This window comes from Lissotriton helveticus, chromosome 2_2 (assembly GCF_964261635.1).
Source record: "Lissotriton helveticus chromosome 2_2, aLisHel1.1, whole genome shotgun sequence".
Taxonomy (NCBI): Eukaryota; Metazoa; Chordata; class Amphibia; order Caudata; family Salamandridae; genus Lissotriton; species Lissotriton helveticus.
The window spans coordinates 52,814,161-52,834,069 of NC_136060.1; positions in this window are offsets into that span (position 1 = coordinate 52,814,161).

The following is a 19,909-nucleotide window of genomic DNA, read 5'->3' on the forward strand; positions in this document are numbered from 1 at the left end:
TATCCTGCAAATGCGCCCGACGCAGGCCAGATCCTGACAAGCTTCAGGGGTACTGGGCGACAGTTCTTGAGGCATTGAGGGGGGCGATGGGGTGGGAGATAGCAGGAGAGATTCAGGTGGTGTTGCTGGGATTGTTGCCTCGCCCTGAAAACTAGAATCTTAGTTGGAAGTTTGTCCTCTTTGGGCTGGTGCTTGCAAAGTGGTGGATAGCCATACGTGGTTGGGTAGCCATCTGCCCAGCATGTCACAGTGGGTACGGGATATGCAGGAATGGGCGACTTGTGAGGTGATTCGAAAGCAGCGACCAGACGTGATGAGAAACTAGAAGATGACATACAGGCCTGGAGGGCAATGGTGGCGGAGCTCAGAAACGGGGGAACGGACGGAGCAGACAGTGACATAGTGGGGGGAGCATACACTCAGGACAGGAGCCAGACAATACCAAGGAGATGAGCGAGGCAGGGTAGCACAGTTCTCATGGAAGGGGTAAAGAAGGAGAGGAGAGGCTCCGTTCACCAAAGTACATCAAAAAAGGGATTATATACCAGACATAGCCGGGAGGGGTGTGGGGGAGTTGTGTTGAGGAAAGGGGGTTTGGAGGAGGTAGGCTGGCTGATCCATAGAACTGAAGCCTGGGGGCATGTGGCATAGCAGGGATCCGCGGCATCGTTCATGATCGAGGCATCATGTATAAGATGCAGATTGAGGAGATGCCCTAATATAGTTTGAACTTAATGCTGTTGTATTTGGGCTAGGGCCGATTGTATTTGGAAGTTGAACAATCAGTAATATATGCCCATGTTTTACTACATGCCGATATCAGTGATGTTTGTTTGAATAAAAGATTAATAAATTATTTCTTTTTAAACAGTTTTGCAAGTTCAATGTTCTTCTCTCTTCTGCAGGTGCATTATCAAGGAGAACTTATAGAATAGGCTTTGGTTTATTTTGGGGACTGTTAGATTAATTAGTCCAATTGAAACTTGGCTGAGGAAATGCATTGCAAGGGAATTGGATAGAGCCTCCTGTATTAGGCAAACCGGACCATTGCTAACTTCGTGATATAGCTTCACTTTTCTTTGTTTGACGCTGTGTTCCTGAGGAGTCTATCGCTCCCAGACAACATTGTATTCTCATTGGATCATCCAGAGGGAGTTGGTTCGACGAAGCTTACAGAATCTTATATTGCACATCAATTTGTAATCCATAGAAAAGCTTTGCAGATCCTGTCCTGGCTGTGCTGAGAGAGGATCTTTCTCAAATTCTGCTGATTCTTCTTGCTCAGGGTGTTGGGCTTTACTCTTTAGCATCTGTGTAATTCTTCTGAGACTTATTTGGTTCTTTTGATGTTAAAAGCTTCCTCTTTGAACTTCCTCTTGTCACTTTCAAAGCCTTGCATAGAATCGGAAGATTCCTTTATAGAACCAATTAATTTTCTATTCTGTGCCCTCTATGTCATTATATTTTGCATCTTTTTCTATGTGATGTAAAAAGTTAGGTTGTATAATTCTATTGATATAGATGTATTTTGGATACATTGAAAAACTAAATCATTGCTTTGTAACCTTTATTAAGTTTTGCTAATAAACCTGCATGGTTTGGAAATTATTCTCTTTGTTGTTTTTGTGAAACCCTATTGAGTGCACTGTAATTGAAAAGTGTTGCTGATGCTAGCTCCTTTCATACAGTTCCAGTGGACATCCTAAGGGCCACACAACTAGTGGACCTTATTTAATGACTATACAGAAAAATATAGGTATATAGAGAGCTCTGCTGGATCAACTGGTTGCTTTAGAGGAGGGTTTGTCACTGAAGTGTAGGGAGCTACGACAATTCAAAAAAGATCTAGAACTTCCCCAATTCCAGCCCATGTCTTTAAAGTACACGGGTCAGATTGGCAGTGTTTCAGCAGTTCTGAAGGCAGTTGCGGTCTTCAAGGAGTCAGGATCAATAAGGTTGCTCATTGCAAATTGTGTATGTCAATCTTGCTGTGTTTGTGCTTGTATTGTGTGCCTCGCAGTGTGGTGCTCATGTAAGGCATAAGCCCTTTATGTTGAAAAGTTGAAGTTGTTATCGGACTCATTGCAATCCAAGATCCAGGGATAGATAGGAAGACGTTTGTAATTTGTCTGTTGAGATTTGTGGTGTCAGTCCCTGATGAATCATCCACGACATAACTGAGCCAGGGAACTCTAAATGAAATTTGTGAGTGTACTCACATTGATTGGTGTTGGTAGATCCTGTTGCGCAGAGGAGAAGCCACACTAGTTAGGGTGATATCCCACTGATTGAGTTTTCACTTGTGTGGAAAGTGTTATTTCCTGTTTATCCTCTTGAATGAGTGACTCCTTTGATTTTCTTTAATGAAACAGACAAGAGTGCTCTCAGGGTGGCCTACCTGAAACCAATGTTTATAAAATATGGTATCTATAATGTTGAGGAGGCTATGAGGCTGATTTATAATGTGAATTCTCCTGATAAATGTTTTTTTACTGCTACTTTTCTATGTAAATCCTTCCACTCGAGGAAATGTATGATATTTAAAATTCTGTATTTTGTCTTTTTTAACCTGTATATTGTTACCCAATTTTATGTTTTCTGCCTGTATGCTTTTATGGTCATTTGTATTATATGAACCGAATAAAGATTCATGAAATGAAATGACAAGAGTGCTTTCTTACTTGTGCTTGCTTTGACTTCTTTTTAAAAGATCTGCTTGTGCTAGGAAATTGCTAGGGATAGAAAGCCACTGAGAGGATGTGGAATCTGCATCTTCCGGTGCCATGTTATTGGTTGGTTGGTATGAGTGCCATGCTGAGATTGTTATTTGCATCATAAGATGCCCACATGTGAAAGGTTCGCATAAAAGGTGCCACGCTGAAAATGTAAATTGATATTGCTACGTATTACATTGTGATTGGCTGAGAATCACCAGTTGTTTAAACTGGGATTGTTCATTCCCAATTGCCAAGGAAATGCTTCAAAACCTAAATATTTTAGAGCATTGAGGGATTATGAGAAAGATGATGTGAGAGTTCCTGTATGAGAGGGTTAGGAAGCTCCTCCAGAAGGGACAGCAGGTAATTTTCTGGCCCGATACGTCAGGCTCAAAGCGTGCATTTGGCTTTCAATGGAACAAGATCACTGAGAAAGAAAGGTCATTTAAATCTCTTCGATATGGTACCTTTAATCGGAATATAATGAAAAATGTTATATGAGTGTTGAATGCATTCAACACCCCACCTAGACCAACACATTTTGAGGCTTTACATACTTGGGGTTGGGCTGTACATGCTAAAGATAAAGAAAAGCACCATATAAAGCTAAAAGCACTGTTCATAGTTGGATGTATATTAACTGGGATGCAGAACAGCAGGTATGAAGGGAGGATATAGTGGAGGGAGTTAAGCTGTACCCAGCACTTACAAATGGTAAGCTGAAGAAAAGGAAAGCACAGGAAGAGAATGATACTAATGTTCATAACAAATCCAGTACCAGTAGTGACCCTAGTGATGATTTCCCGGGGGATTTTCTGTCCTCCTGACTACCTTCCTTCATTGTAGCCCAGACTACTGGTGGGAGTACCCCAGACAATAGTGGTGGCATCACACTACCTGTCAATCTCACTTCAGCTCAGGTAGGAGGACCTACTACAATGGCCCCAGCTGTAACTGCCCCATTTAAGATGGCCCTCATTGTGGAAAATCCTCATTAATATAGCCCTTGTTATACTAGTTCTGGTATTGACTACCCCAACTATAAAGGCTCAGATTTGAACTGTTTCTGTTGTTAGTTCTCCAACTACAACAGCTCTGATTCACATAATGTCAGGTGCAAGTGCTGGTACTCCAAATATCCCTACTGTTCCCATGACTCAAAATTCACAAGTAGTCATATGAAATCCAAATTCGCTAACAGGAGCTACAGGCTCAGAACCCGCTTCAGTGTTCAGAACACTGATTGTTCAGGGTGCTACTTGGTTTTTCAATCTAAGAGAATAACCCCGAAGTGAGGGAGTATCTTCGGGAAGTGGGGAAAAAGAAGAGATAGATGAAAGTCTATGGCCTCAAATGACTTTAAGACCTTCAGATGTTCCTAGATTAGCTGTGGAATTAGATGAATTAAATAAAGGAACTTTGAATAAAACATATCTCGAATGGTATCATGAAAATGGGCTCCAATTATTAAGCAAATAAATAACTCTGTGTGCTGTAGAGGAGTATGAGAATTAGACAGAATTAGCAAATGAGTATAATCAATCAATCAATCAATCCATTTATAAAGCGCGCTACATACCGGCGAGGGTCTCAAGGCGCTGGGGGGGGGCGCTACTGATGGAAGAGCCAGGTCTTGAGGAGTCTCCTGAAGGCCGGCAGGTCCTGAGTCTGTCGTAGGCTGGTGGGGAGAGCGTTCCAGGTCCTGGCGGCGAGGTAGGAGAAGGATCTGCCGCCGACGGTGGTTTTCCAGATAAGAGGAACTGTGGCAAGGGCGAGGTTGGCTGAGCAGAGGTTTCGGGTGGGGGTGTGGAAGCTGAGTTGGTTGTTGAGGTATGTAGGTCCGGTGTTGTGTAGGACTTTGTGTGCGTAGATGAGGAGTTTGAAGGTGATCCTCTTGTTGATGGGGAGCCAGTACAGGCCTCTTAGGTGGGGTGTGATGTGGCTGCGTCGGGGGACGTTGAGGATCAGTTGCGCCGAGGTGTTCCTTATTCGTTGTAGTCGTCTCAGGAGCTTGGTTTTGTTCGTCAGTAGAGGGCGTTCCCGTAGTCGAGTCTGCTTGGTGATGAGGGCCTGGGTGACGGTTTTTCTTGTGTCAGGAGGGATCCATTTGAAGATCCTACGAAGCATGCGGAGGGTGTTAAAGCAGGACGCGGAGACGGCGTTGACTTGCCTGGTCATGGAGAGGGTGGAGACGAGGATGACCCCCAGGTTGCGTGCGTGGTCTGTGGGTTCCGGGGCTGTGCCTAGCGAAGTCGTCCCAGGCTGATGCGGACCTCCGTCTTGTCTGAGTTCAGCTTCAGTCTGCTGTCCTTCATCCAATCGGCTACGGTCTTCATTCCTCTGTGGAGGTTGGCTTTGGCGGTGTGGGGGTCTTCGGTGAGGGATATGATCAGCTTGGTGTCGTTGGCGTTGGAGATTATGTTGAGGTTATGTTGGCGTCCGACGTGGGGGAGCGGTGCCATGTAGATATTGAACAGCGTCGGGATGAGGGAGGATCCCTGTGGGACGCCGCAGATAATCTCTGTGGATTTCGAGCTGGAGGGTGGGAGGCGGACGCTCTGGGTTCTGCCGGAGAGGAAGGATTTGGTCCAGGCCAGGGCCTTTTCTTGAATTCCGGCGTCGTGGAGACGTGCTGATAGAGTGCGGTGGCAGACTGTGTCAAAGGCTGCTGATAGGTCCAGGAGAATGAGGGCGGCTGTTTTTCCTTTGTCCCTCAGGATCCTGATGTCGTCAGTGGTGGCGATGAGGGCGGTGTCGGTGCTGTGGTTGCTGCGAAAACCGGATTGGGAGGAGTCCAGGATGTTGTTGTCTTCGAGGTAGCGGGTTAGCTGTTTGTTGACAATCTTCTCTGTCACTTTTGCCGGGACCGGGAGCAGGGAGATGGGCCTGAAGTTTTTGAGGTCCTTGGGGTTCGCCTTGGGCTTCTTCAGAAGGGCGTTGATCTCGGCGTGCTTCAAGCTTTCCGGGAAGATTGCTGTCTCAAAGGATCCATGGGTCCTGATTTGCAAAGGAGTTTTAGGCTACATGTCAATGAAGAGATGATTACCAACATGAGGAATTCTGGAATGAAGATCCACATTAGGGAGTTGGTGGTAAGCGTACATAAATGAACTACTCTGAATAAGATAAGAGACATGTGGATTAGATAGAAACAAAAAAGAAAAAGAAAGAGGAAGAGATAGGAAGATACTGTAGGGTGAAGGAAACTGTCCCTACAAGAGGACACCAAATCAGGTGCTTTTGGTTTAAGATAAGTGCAGGAAGGGGGATACATGCATGTACCCTGGTGTCGAGATGATCTTACCATATTTACAAATCAGTTTCCTAAATAAGGGAGAATCCCAAAATGTGTATATACCTAGATTGAGCGGTTTGTGAAAATTCCAAAGGAATTGTGGTAGTATTTGAATTACTTTTATAGCATTGACGTTCCTATTGGTTTGTGGGTTGAATGCAAAGTATAGGAACAGTGGCCGAATGCAGAACCTCATGGAGTAGCTCAGCTGATGGAGAAGTGTGAGCAAGTGATAAAAGCTTTGAAGGAAAAAGTTCAGTTGGAGGATGTTGACTGGTTGAAGATAAATCGAACAGTTCAAGAAGCTAAGGAATCAGTGCATGCTTATGAATGCCTCATGCAGGTGATAAGACCATATAGTGGGGTTGAAAACCCTAAAAGGAGACATGAGCATTCTTGTGTCACAGTTTACTCTTGGGTTATATCCGGAAATTAACTTGCACATTAAGGAGAGTGTGATTTGTGGGCACAGATATCGTTTGGATGAGATGCTTCGATATGTTAATTATTGAAGCAATGAGCATGGGATGAAACAGTTGAGACTCAAGTAGAGGTTTACGCTGGCACAGACAAGGCTTGTGAGGAAGGGATTTCATAGTGGCCCCTATGTGGCAATGGTGTTGGAGGTGAAATACGGGGAAGTGGATTTCAAGTGGGGAGGACAGATGATGCAAGGTGGAAATGGTATTCCATAAGGTAGAGTTTGTGGTGTTGTTGTAATATACCCAAACACAGGAATGGATGTGGCAACAACGAAATGGTCAAATCCTTTACATTACTGCAATAAGTTGGTCCACTGGAAGAGGGAGTGTAGGCTCAACTCTAACTGAATGTCTGGTGATGGGCAAGTTCAGGGTGTCAACCCAATGCAGATACAAAATTTACTTATGCAGAGCCCTCATATTCCCAACTTGTCTTAATTCAAAATGATGCAAGCTATCCAGGCCCTACTTGCCCCACAGAATATGAGAAACCCAAAAGCTAATCTAAATCCCTTTGAGAATCAAGCCAGTTTCGTAGAGTTCCCTGTCTTCGATACTGGGAAATATGGATCTGTTCAATCATAATGACGGTGCCTGAGTGGGGGGAAGACTGTGGGCTTGGGGCAATCTAGGAAGTAGACCAAAGTGGTCCATTCATAAAATAGAGTTGAATGGCCACTAACAGCTAGATTCATCATCCTCTCGCAAAGGGCCAGATTCTGAGAATTTGCAAGCACAATTTTTGCATTAGGGATTCATCATCCCAAATGCAAAAATCGCTGTTAAAGAATTTGCATTTTTGCGAGGAATAGCATTTGAGGAATCTCTATTTTGGGCCGCTATTTACCGCGAAGTCAAACCTCGTGGTAAATAGCGGAATCTTAGAAAAATGCACTTAAGTGCATTTTTCTAAGTTATATGTTACACACACACATGTCCTTGGGAGTTAGGATTTTTTTCCTATGGGATTTTTGAAAATTCTATGTCGAATAACTTTGGCGTTTGAGGACGGAATTGGCTGAAGTTTTCGGGAAAATGGAACATTTTGTTTCTGAGCAGCCCCTGAAAATTTGGGGGGGGGGGGGGTTGTCAATGGGGGGCCGAGAAAAAAGGGGGTGTCCCAAAACGCGTTTTTCCCATGTTAATTTCCATAGGGCGGTTGGCCTCACTTTTAGCCCGAACGGCTGAATGGATTTGCACGAAACTTGGCAAAATGTAGGGACTGTTAGCCCGATGTGCCTTTGCTAGGTCTCAATATATGTGCTCCAGTGGATTTTGATAAATTAACGTTAAAAAAAATATATATATCTGTAACAGCGCTCCGGGTAGCGCCCCGGTTCGCGTACCTGACGCGTAACGGAACTTCGCGAAGCGAAGCTGATTGGCTCTCCGGTGTCTGTCAACATTTTAAACAGTCCGGAGCGGCCGCCATCTTGTCTCTCAGTAGGATCGAGAGACAAGAGGAGGCCAAAACAAAGGGGGACATTACCATAAGGGGGCATAGTAGATCCTCCCTGAGCTCCTAGGTTTGATGTGGAGGCTTTAAAAGGGCCCCGCGGGGCAAAAAAAAAAAAAAAATCCGTTTTTTTTGCGTGGGGAGCGCCCGGTACGCGCACCGGGAAGCGGTCCGGGGAGCGTACTATGAGGAAAAAAGCATGATAGACTTTTCAAATATTGTATGTTTATTGATTGTTCGTTTTTTTTTTTTTTATTTAAGTAGCAATATGTAGGTACCAATGCAGAGTCAAAAAATTAATATACACCGTCTCCTTTGTAGATATCTTGCATGTTGTTTCAGAAGTTATTGTGGAATATGGAATTCATACCATAGTGTGTCAGGAAAGCAGAAACAATATGGAGGCAGGAGATGATAAAGAGATGTTAAATACACATTGGAGATAATATAGTAGGAGAAAGGAAGTAACTATGAGCAAAATTACTATGTAACATAAAAAAGTTGCACAGTATACTATAAGTCTGACTTCACATTATAATCAATTTGGTACTAGTTTATGAATTACATATAAAAATGATTAAAGTCTCGAACAATTTTTGATTATTAAATATAAATTTATTTTTCTGATTCTTTTTCAAAATTTAATAGAACGTCTAACATTTGACTGTCCGAAATGTCTTCTTTTTGACTGAACATAACTTCCAACATTTGACTGTCAGAAACGTCCTCATATTGAATTAACAAATCCACAGATTCTACACATTGTAGAAGTTCATGGTCCCGTGATTCATCCATGAATTCCAAGTCAATGGGTTCAATGATTTCCTCATTGTTCATCTCTAGGACAATTTCAAAGGAAACGTTCTGTTCTCCTTCCATTTTTGTGCTGAAATTTGCATAAAAAATAAATATATCAGTAAAGATAGGGCACTGTTAGGTTTAAGTTCAGACAGGTACTTGTGAGTTTATAACAGAGAAGTTATCTAGGGGCACTATATGGTTTCAGGTGTGAAGTAGTAGTATTAAAAAGTGCCTCTGAAAAAGCCTAAGTAAATTCATAATTACAACACAGAAACGTAAATCAATCCATAATTATAATAAACAAGCCTTTCTCAATGTCTAACTCTTACAGAGGGATAGTATATAACTATCTGAAAATGTTTTCCCAAATTAATTTAAAGTGCATAACATAGTTCTCCTGTCAAATTTATAAAATAACATCTTACCGTTTAAAAACAAGTTTAAGTTGTCAGTGAAAATGTTCTTGCAATGTACTTCAGGAAGTAGTAGTCAAAATGGCTGTGTTTCTCTCTCTTTCTTTATATATATTCAGGTACATAACCAATCAAATGTCAGGTAAAAAAAGTAGAAAATGAAAGTAACATTTTCATTGGTTGTCAATTCCAACACTTCAGATGTGTTTTGTGAAGTAATTTACCTCAGGGTATTTAGAGAGGTCTACAGGCTAAATGGCTAAATGGAATTCCAACCAAATTTGTGAAAATGGTAGGGATTGGTATGTAGTATGAGCTAATTTATATTTGGTGAAAGTGTCTCCAGTGGTTTTCTGTAAATTACTTTCCCACGTTTTTTAAGCGAGCGCTTCCCAGTGCGCGCCCCGGTACGCGAACCGGCAGCGTTACGGGAGTCCTCCATTTTGTGTTTCGGTAGAATTGAGATACAAGATGGAGGGCAAATAATGTTCAGAATGGGTAGAAGGGGGCACGGTAGACGTATCCTGACCCCCTAGGTTTTCTGAGGGTGGCTGAGGAGGCCCATATGTGCGGGAAAAAAAAATCAAATTTTCGCGCGGTTAGCGTCCGGTGCGCGTACCGGGTAGCGCTCCGGAAAGCGTAAAATGTGAAAATTAGTAAAAAAAAGTTGCATTTAAAATTTGTTATAGTGATCATAGTTAGGGTAGCTCTGAGAAGAGCTTTTGGGTCTGTGGTAGATTTAGGTACTTATAAGTAGGTACCAATACATAGTCTTAAATTCAGGATGAAAATTCTGTTTCCCTCATCTGAGAAGTGAACTCCATCTCCTCTGTAGATATCTTGCATGTAGTAACGCAAGTTATTGTTGTACATGGAGCCCATTCCATGGTCTCTCATGTAAGCTGAAACAGACTTATTTACATGCTTCCTCGATTTTTCAATTTGTGGACAAAATTGGTTCGACCACCTCCATTTCTGTCTTTGGCATATATTTGAATATACCAAGGCAGTTTGAGGGAAAAGTGCCATCAATTGGTCAAAGGTGTCCTTTAAAAGCATTTCCAGACCTACCCCAGTCAAAGTGCCCAAGTCATTTCCTCCACAGTGCACAATTAACAGGTCAGGTTTTGGCAAATGCAAAAAGGTTTTCACCAATGGTATCAATTGGTGACATCTTAATCCTCTGTGGCCAATCCACTTGATTTCCACATTTTGTAAATTGAGGTTGTGTAAATTTCTGTTAACAGTATACCTTTGAGCCCAGTAGATGTAACTATGTCCAACAATCCAGACAGAAAACATGGTGAGAGAAGGTTATGCTGCAGTCAGATGAAGTGTGATAATGAAATGGCAGTTTAAACAGTGGGAGTTTGTAATGAAAAAAACTGTGGAGTTTATGTGCTAATGATTCAGTAGCAGTGATTGGTGGATTTTGATTGCTGAAAACAGAAAGTTAGGGTGCATGGATGAGTTCTTTGAAAGATGTAATTTGAATGGTCAAGAAAAAATCATTTTATGAAAGATTGCACTGGATACGCAGGTGTACTGAGAGTTCAGAGTTCAATTGAAACATTGTTGTGTGAACTTGCAAACATCAGAGGTCTTTCAGGAGGTGGCTGCTATGGAAAAAACGCAGAAAGGGCAGAGGGGGGAAGGGTGTTGATTTGAAAAAAGTGAGGGAAGAGTTTTGATTGGGTGACATGAGAGATATGTGTGATGAATTACAGCATTTCTGTGCCATTGTTGGTTGCAGCCTCTGGAGTGCATACCCTTTGCTCTGCTGCAGACAAATTGGTGTGTGTCTGAGACTGTTTTGAAACTCAAAAAGTATTTGCTAAGGTGAGAAAAGATTCATTTAATTTAGATAGAGAATAGTATGCTTTAGGGAGAAAATTATGAAGAAAGTTGTGTATTTAAAATGTTGCTTTGTTTCATAGGTTGCTTGGGGCATATTTACAAGGCCTTTGAGTCCCTTTGATGTTATTTTTCCCATTTTAATTTAAGAAATTTCCCCGTGGTGCAAGGTCCTTGTAAATACGCCCCCATGTGTGCTTGGCAAATTTAGATTTTGTTTCTTTGAGTTACATAGCCATGTTAAAAGTGATGCAAAAATGGTGCAAGGGCCTTCAAAATACGCTTTCATGTGTGTTAGGGCATTTTAAGTCACTTCCCCATGAATGTAGTTGAATAACTGCTTTACTTGATGTGTTTAAAAACGTTTATTGAAGTCATTTAAGTTTCTTGATATGTACTGCTAGAGTTTCATAGGCTGCTTGGGGCATATTTACATGGCCTTTGAGTCCCTTTGATGTTATTTTCTCCATTTTAATTTAAGTCATTTCCCCGTGGTGCAAGGTCCTTGTAAATACGCCCCCATGTGTGCTTGGCAAGTTTAGATTTTGTTTCTTTGAGTTACATAGCCATGTTAAAAGTGATGCAAAAATGGTGCAAGGGCCTTCAAAATACGCGTTCATGTGTGTTAGGGCATTTTAAGTCACTTCCCCTTGAATGTAGTTGAATAACTGCTTTACTTGATGTGTTTAAAAACGTTTATTGAAGTCATTCAAGTTTCTTGATATGTACTGCTAGAGTTTCATAGGCTGCTTGGGGCATATTTACAAGGCCTTTGAGTCCCTTTGATGTTATTTTCCCCATTTTAATTTAAGTCATTTCCCCGTGGTGCAAGGTCCTTGTAAATACGCCCCCATGTGTGCTTGGCTAATTTAAGTACTGATAGGGTGTGCTTCTACATAGGACCTGTGTTGTGTTATGACCAGAAAATCGTTTTTTTTAAAAAAAAAAAACGCTTTTCACATTTATGAGAAGGTAAATGTAATGTAATGTAAATGTAAATGTAAATTGATACTTGTATAGCGCACTACTCACCCGCAAGGGTCTCAAGGCGCTTGTACGAATACCGCTGTGGAACCCATCCTGGCTTTCCCTGTGGGTGTCCTGGCACCCCCAAGGTGGAGGCCAGGCATCCTTAGCGTTCTGGGGGCCGTTGTGGAGATTAAGCAAGCTATTGCCCAGAGTTGCAGAGTGGGACTCCATGATTGGAATAGGCACCGAGGCGAGAATTATCAGGTCCGTGGAAATTTTTGAGCCCAAGACCCGCCGAGGCGGGGAATTGAACCCTGGTCCCGGGCTAGACCTCTGCATCAGGGTCTGCCGCTCTAACCATTGAGCCACACTTCTCTCATATTAGTGTCTGCTTCTTTAAATAAATATTGAACTGAGAAATATTAAACGGAGGCTTCTGTAAGTGTCAAGGGAGGTGAGTAATGTACATTGCTCTGTTGCATACAGTCCTCATCTTCTGCGTACTCTTGGATATGCTAGACTAAATCTGCACAATGAGATAACTAAGCTAAGGAAACACAGGTGATGTGATTGTGAATTGAGCATAAATATTTGCACGTTTTTCAATGACATCACCAGTGTTTCCTAACATTACAAATCACATTGTGCAGATGAGGTTTAGGCCTGTCCAGGGAGATAGAGGTGGTCTGGCCTTTGTTCAAGAGTGCAGTGGACATGACTCACTTCATTGTTAGGCCTGCACATGTATTATCTCCTCTGTACTCTTCAATAAGCCCAAATTTCATCTGCAACCCTGAATAGACCTCACATCAAATAAACCTCTGGATAGTCCACACCTTATCGTCATCCTGAATCAATCATTTAAAATGATAGGGGCAGATTTATGATGGCCGTGCGTCTCTTTTGTGCCGCCGTTGCGTCACTTTTGTGATGCAGCAGTGATGCCAAAGATGCACCATGTTGCAAGATAGGCCTCACTTCATCTCCAACAAGATACCGTCAGTTTAAACTGTAAACATTTAGGACTGTGTAGGGGGCATGGAGAAGCTGAATCTTCTGTAAATGTAAAAATTGTTCCATACAGTGCTCACCTTCTGCGTAGTCTTTGATATGCTAGGTTCCATCTGCACAATGAGATACCTAAGCAAAGGAAACACAGGTGATGTGATTGTGAAATGAGCAAAAGAAATTCCACATTTTTCAATTACATCACCTGTGTTTCCTAACATTACGAATCACATTGTGCTGATGAGGTTTAGGCCTGTCCATGGACACAGAAGAGGTCTGGCCTTTGTTCAAGAGTGCAGTGGACATGACTCACTTTATTGTAAGGTCTGCACATGTATTATCTTGTCTGTACTCTTCAATAAGCCTAAATTTCATCTGCAACCCTGAGTATGCCTCACCTCAAATAAACCTCTGGATAGGCCACACCTTATCCTCATCTTGAATCAATCATTTAAAATGTTAGGGGCAGATTTTTGATGGCCGTGCGCCTCTTTTGTGCCGCTGTTGCGTCACTTTTGTGATGCAGCAGTGATGCAAAAGATGCACCATGTTGCAAGATAGGCCTCACTTCATCTCCAACAAGATACCGTCAGTTTAAACTGTAAACATTTAGGACTGTGTAGGGGGCATGGAGAAGCTGAGGCTTCTGTAAGTGTCAAAGTTGTTGCATACAGTGCTCACCTTCTGCGTAGTCTTTGATATGCTAGGTTCCATCTGCACAATGAGATACCTAAGCAAAGGAAACACAGGTGATGTGATTGTGAAATGAGCAAAAGAAATTCCACATTTTTCAATTACATCACCTGTGTTTCCTAACATTACGAATCACATTGTGCAGATGAGGTTTAGGCCTGTCCAGGGACACAGAAGATGTCTGGCCTTTGTTCAAGAGTGCAATGGACATGGCTCACTTTATTGTTAGGCCTGCACATGTATTATCTCCTCTGTACTCTTCAACAAGCCTAAATTTCATCTGCAACCCTGAGTAGGCCTCACCTCAAACAAACTTCTGGATAGGCCACACCTTATCGTCATCCTGAATCAATCATTTAAAATGTTAGATGCAGATTTATGATGGCCGTGCGCCTCTTTTGCGCCGCCGTTGCGTCACTTTTGTGACGCAGCAACAGTGCAAAAGATGCACCATGTTGCAAGATATGCCTCACTTCATCTGCAACAAGATACCATCAGTTTAAAATGTATATATTTAGGACTGTGTAGGGGGCATGGAGAAGCTGAGGCTTCTGTAAGTGTCAAAGTTGTTGCATACAGTGCTCACCTTCTGCGTACTCTTTCATATGCTAGACTACTTCTGCACAATGAGATACCTAAGCAAAGGAAACACAAGTGATGTGATTGTGGAATGAGCAAGAAAAATTGCAAGTTTTTCAAATACATTACCTGTGTTTCCTAACATTACGAATCACAATGTGTAGATGCCTCACACAGTCTGTATCTGACACTCTTTCCTTCACTTCCTCTGTCTCCTCTCTCCCTCACTCTCTTTTCCTTATTCACCCTTTCCTTATATAGTTTACCTTACTCACTTTCTTTTAGTAGCTTACACAACTTCAATTTAGTTTTCTCTTCTATCCTTCTTTTCTGTCACTGAAAGTATCTTCCTTTATTTTTCTCTTAGTAATTTACTCTATTTCAATTTCTTTTTGTCTCTGACTGTCTATCACCGTTTCTTTCTCTTTTTTTCTGCATGTTTATCTCTAACTTTATTTCTTTGTAAAATCGGATTATTGTCAATCTTTTCCCTTGTCTTTTCTAATTTTTAAATACATGTTTTAAAAATTTTCAAATTTTTGTTGTTTCTTTCACAGATTGAAAGTATAAAAATAACAAGTGACTAAGTTAACGACAATTATAAGGTAAGTGTTTTGTACTCTTTTCGTTACATTTCTATCACATTTAACTTCTATTAGTTCCACTGCTTCATTTCTTTAACCCTCAGTTTCCTGCCTTTGCTACTTCCCTCATTCCTTTTTCTATTACTTACTTACTCTACTCCTTCCACTCCTTTTCCCAGTCCCTCTGGGGCATATTATCAACACAGGCGATAAAATTATCGCTGCTTTTATAGACAGAAAAATGCAGCTAAAGCCGCTTTTGCGGCAGAAAACTGCAGCTGAAGCCGCTTTTGCGGTAGTTTTCTGCCGATAAAAGCAGCGATAATTTTATCGCCTGTGTTGATAATATGCCCCTCTGTTCTCATAGTTCCTCACTCCTGTTCACTCACTCCGTCTCTATTACTCTCACTATCTCTGACTCATCACTCTTTCACTACTTGTTCATTATGCTTTCTCCCTGTAGTTCAAACACACTAAGGGGCATATTATCAACACAGGTGATAAAATTATCACTGCTTTTATCGGCAGAAAACTGCTGCAAAAGCGGCTTTAGCGGCAGTTTGCTGCTGCAAAAGCGGCGTTAGCGGCAGTTTTCTGCCAATAAAAGCAGCGATAATTTTATTGTCCGTGTTGATAATATGCCCCTATGTTATTTATATTTCTTTGCTGTTTCAATCATTTCTTTTCTGTCACTTCTTCTTTTTTGCTTTCTGTTTTTTTCTCTCTGTTATTCCACATGTTTTAACCTTAGTCACTATCATACATCTTGTTTTATTCCTATTTACTTTTGGTTGCTGTTTTCTTAACACTTTCCTTCAGGATTGTTCTTTTAGTCCGGTTCTATCCCTACCTCTCATTCCACATCCTTTACTGTTTTTCTTCTAAATTTCAACATTCACTCACATTCTCTAAGAAACTCTTGTTTATTATTCTTCTACTCTCCTTTTTTTCTTTCACTTCCTTATCTATTTTGTTTTTAACAATTATACCCTCTTCCATCTTTTCTTCGGTAAATATATCTATTAAACAGTATCTCTGTGTTACTCCCTCTAGCTGTCTTTCTTTTAACATTACTATCTGTTTCCTTCCCTTATACTTACTTTTCTTTTTTTTTTTTCTGGTTCACTTCCGGTTTCGCGTACCGGCGCGCGAACCGGGAAGCGAACCAGAAGAAATAGAGTTTGCCAGAGTGCTAAACATTCTAGCAATTTTTTATAAAGGGGAGGTAGTTCTGAAAAGAATTTTTTTTAAATTATTTTTGTTGTTTTATATATTTTTTTATTTTTCAGATTTTTTTTAACTTTTTTTGTATTTTTTGAACGGTTTTATATTTTTTTTGTTTTTTTGGGGGGGGGAGAAACGAAAATCATTCATTGTAAGGGGCTCAACAGGAGCAACAAAAAAAAAGATAATTTATTTTCTGGGACGTTTTGGACAATTATCATTCTCAATAGCTACATTGATTACATTTATGCTACTTTCTCTGTAGCAAATTAATTGGCCGCAATATACACACACTTGCTTCACGTCCCCGAAGTTCATCTGTATATTTGGGACCGTCTCCCTCGCCTCTGGTCCCGTCACTGCCTCTACATTTGATCTTCTGGCCACAGGAGGGGGGTTATCCTGCAGGTCACGTACCTGCGCAGCACTATAATTGATAGGGTGCCACCTCTCCATATGGCGATGCATCGTATAATTGCCATAACTATATTTTTTATCTGTCCCTCTGGACAGATCTTTTTTGCATATAAGGCAAGTTACATAGCGGGCATTCACTTTTTTTGTCCCCGGGGATATTTGAAAAATTGCCAAATAAAATTTTCTTTGACATGAGACCTCCTAGGCTCCTCAGGCAAAAACTGCCTCCTCTCTTGCTCCTCTTCCTCTTCTTCCTCTTCTTCCTCCTCTTGCTGAACCATAACCTGAGGAGGTGGTCCTCTCTTCCTAGGAGGTGGTGGTGGTGGTGGGGGTGCACCAGCTGAAGCTACAACAATTGCCATTGCTCAGTGATGAAAAAAGGTCTTCCTCTCACAAAGATGAAAGTCAGAGTGAGGAAACAAGGAGGGGTTTTCATCATTTGGGAAAAAAATAGTACTAAACCAATGAAAAGTGTTATTTTTAGGTCACATGACCTAGCCTTACATCATTAGGAAACCAAAAGTGAAATGAACCAATGAAATGTGTTATTAACAAGTCACATGACCTGTTATGCTTACGTTACGCGCTCTGCGCCGCGCCCCGGATCGCTTCCGGGAAGCTGCGCTTCGCGCCTCGCTTCGCGTACCGGATCACTTCCGGGTGCGCTAACGCGACGCGTCATATGACGCATTCCGCGACAACGCGATACGTCGCGGTTACGCGACGCGTCACGATGTTGTTTTCTAACGCGGCAGTTGCGCAAACGGAACGTTTACCGGTTCGCGGACCGGGTCGCGGCAGCAAATTGAGCTAACGGGAGCTACCCGGTTCGCGGACCGGGAGCGAAACAAAAAAAAATACATAAAAAAATTGTATTAAAAACATATAAAATATATTTTTCGATTTAAAGAAGAATACATTTTAAAGCTTTTGATATTTGCTATTAAAAAACCATTGAAATTCACTGAAAAAACCATAGGTTTTAGGCCATATATAGTTAGGAATTAGCATTTACAAAACCTTGAAAATTCACTGAAAAAACCATAGGTTATGCACCATATATAGTTAGGAATTAGCATTTACAAAACCTGATTTTACTCACACAAAACCATTGAAATTCGCATATATAGTTAGCTGCACTAACTATATATCGCGCACCCGCAATCCACTGCTGATCATGTCACATATTACATCATTCATGACATGGTCAGTGACATCACTGATGACATCACTGATGACATCTCAAATGACATCTCTGATGACATCACTGATGACAACTCAAATGACATCACTGATGACATCACTGATGACATCTCAAATGACATCACTGATGACATCACTGATGACATCTCATTTGACATTACTGATCACATCACTGATGACATCATTTATGTGATAATACGATGAACCTCTTCAGACTCTAATATAAGCTTAGATATACTCAGTGTAAACACAGACTCACAGATTGTCACTCATCCATGAAGTTACACACACACCTAGTCAGTCATGCAAACAATCAATCACACCTCCATTTTCTCAACTATACAGTTATACACACCTTACTTATTCAAACATATACTAAAACATATTTACTCTCTTATACAATCCTGGATAACAGTTCACAATGATCCATACAGCCACTCACACATTCACTGGCTCTTATGCACAGTTATTTATATATGTCAACTCTCACATGTACTGTGTTTTACATATGTACTTACTTTGACATGTAGCACTGAGATATCCATTCACTCACCAATACACTCATGCACACAGTCAACCGCCCATACAGCTGTTTCCACATGCACTTTTGAACCCATACACCTAGTCAATCAACTGCTCACACATCTATGCACAGTCATACACCTCCCAGCCACCCACACACACACTCAGTCTTCCATACAAATACTTGGGCAACCAATCAATAACCCATATAGTTACTCATATAGCTACTGTTCAACACATGCAGCAGTTTACAGAACAACAGACATAATGATGCACAAATTAAGACAGTTTAGTCACTAACCCATGCACTCAGTGAGACACATTTAATCACTCACTCATACAGTCAGTCATGCACCTACTAAATCCTTCATCCAGACACTTATACATCCACTCATTCTTCAATATGTAAGACATATTTTAACTTTACAGAAAAATACAGTCACTGGATGTAGTCATCAGTGATGTCATTTGAGATGTCATCAGTGATGTCATCAGTGATGTCACTGACCATGTCATGAATGATGTAATATGTGACATGATCAGCAGTGGATTACGGGTGCGCGATATATAGTTAGTGCAGCTAACTATATATGCGAATTTCAATGGTTTTGTGAGTAAAATCAGGTTTTGTAAATGCTAATTCCTAACTATATATGGTGTATAACCTATGGTTTTTTCAGTGAATATATATATATATATATATATATATATATATATATATATATATCCAACTCACTTCGTCCGATGCCAACACGTCTCAGCCCCAATCTCTGGACTTTTACAAGGACGAACAAGCCAAACCCAGGTATAGTGCAAAAATCAGTGCTTTATTCCATAGAAAAGAATGACACCCAGCAAGTACGCATGACGCGTTTCGCCTCTGACCAGAGGCTTGACCACATGATATATATATATACTCGCAAACAACCTTTTTGTCTCAAAAAAGGTACTCTAGACACTCCAGGATGCTCAATAAAGTTTTATTTGCAACACAGGGTCACAAACCAACGTGTTTCGCCGTAAGGCTTGGTCACGGTAAACTATGCACAAGTGAGCTTCCGTTTACATACACAAAATTCATTGCAATCAAAATATGACTGACATGATTCTGGTAACACTTTTAGATGGTCGCCATTTTGTAGTGGCTATCGCATTGGTCCCAATGCATTTAATACAAGATACAGATATATGTTATTACAATTCCACAACAAATATTCGTATTTAACCAATGAAGATCAATAAAGAGATAAGTTTAAGAAAACACAAATCGTGCCCCAGTGGGCTTATTTGATTTGATTACAATCAAAATAGGACTGACATGATTTTAATCACACTTTCAAATGGTTGCCATTTTGTAGTGGCTATCGCATTGGTCCCAACGCATTTAATACAAAATACAGATATATGTTATTACAATTCCACAACAGATATTCGTATTTGACCAAAGAAGATCAGTAAACTGATAAGTTTAAGGAAACACAAATCGTGCCACAGTGGGCTTATTTGATTCGCCTTATACACAATTGTGCCCAAGTGGGCAAATATACCACTCATGTATCACAAATATATAAATTAAGATACTGTTGCTTCCTGGTTCGTTTGAACTGTAGCTTTGGTACAATTTGTTAGATTAATTCATCTGTTCAGTTACCCCCGAATTGTAGTCCTAATAATATACAAATAAAGGAAAAG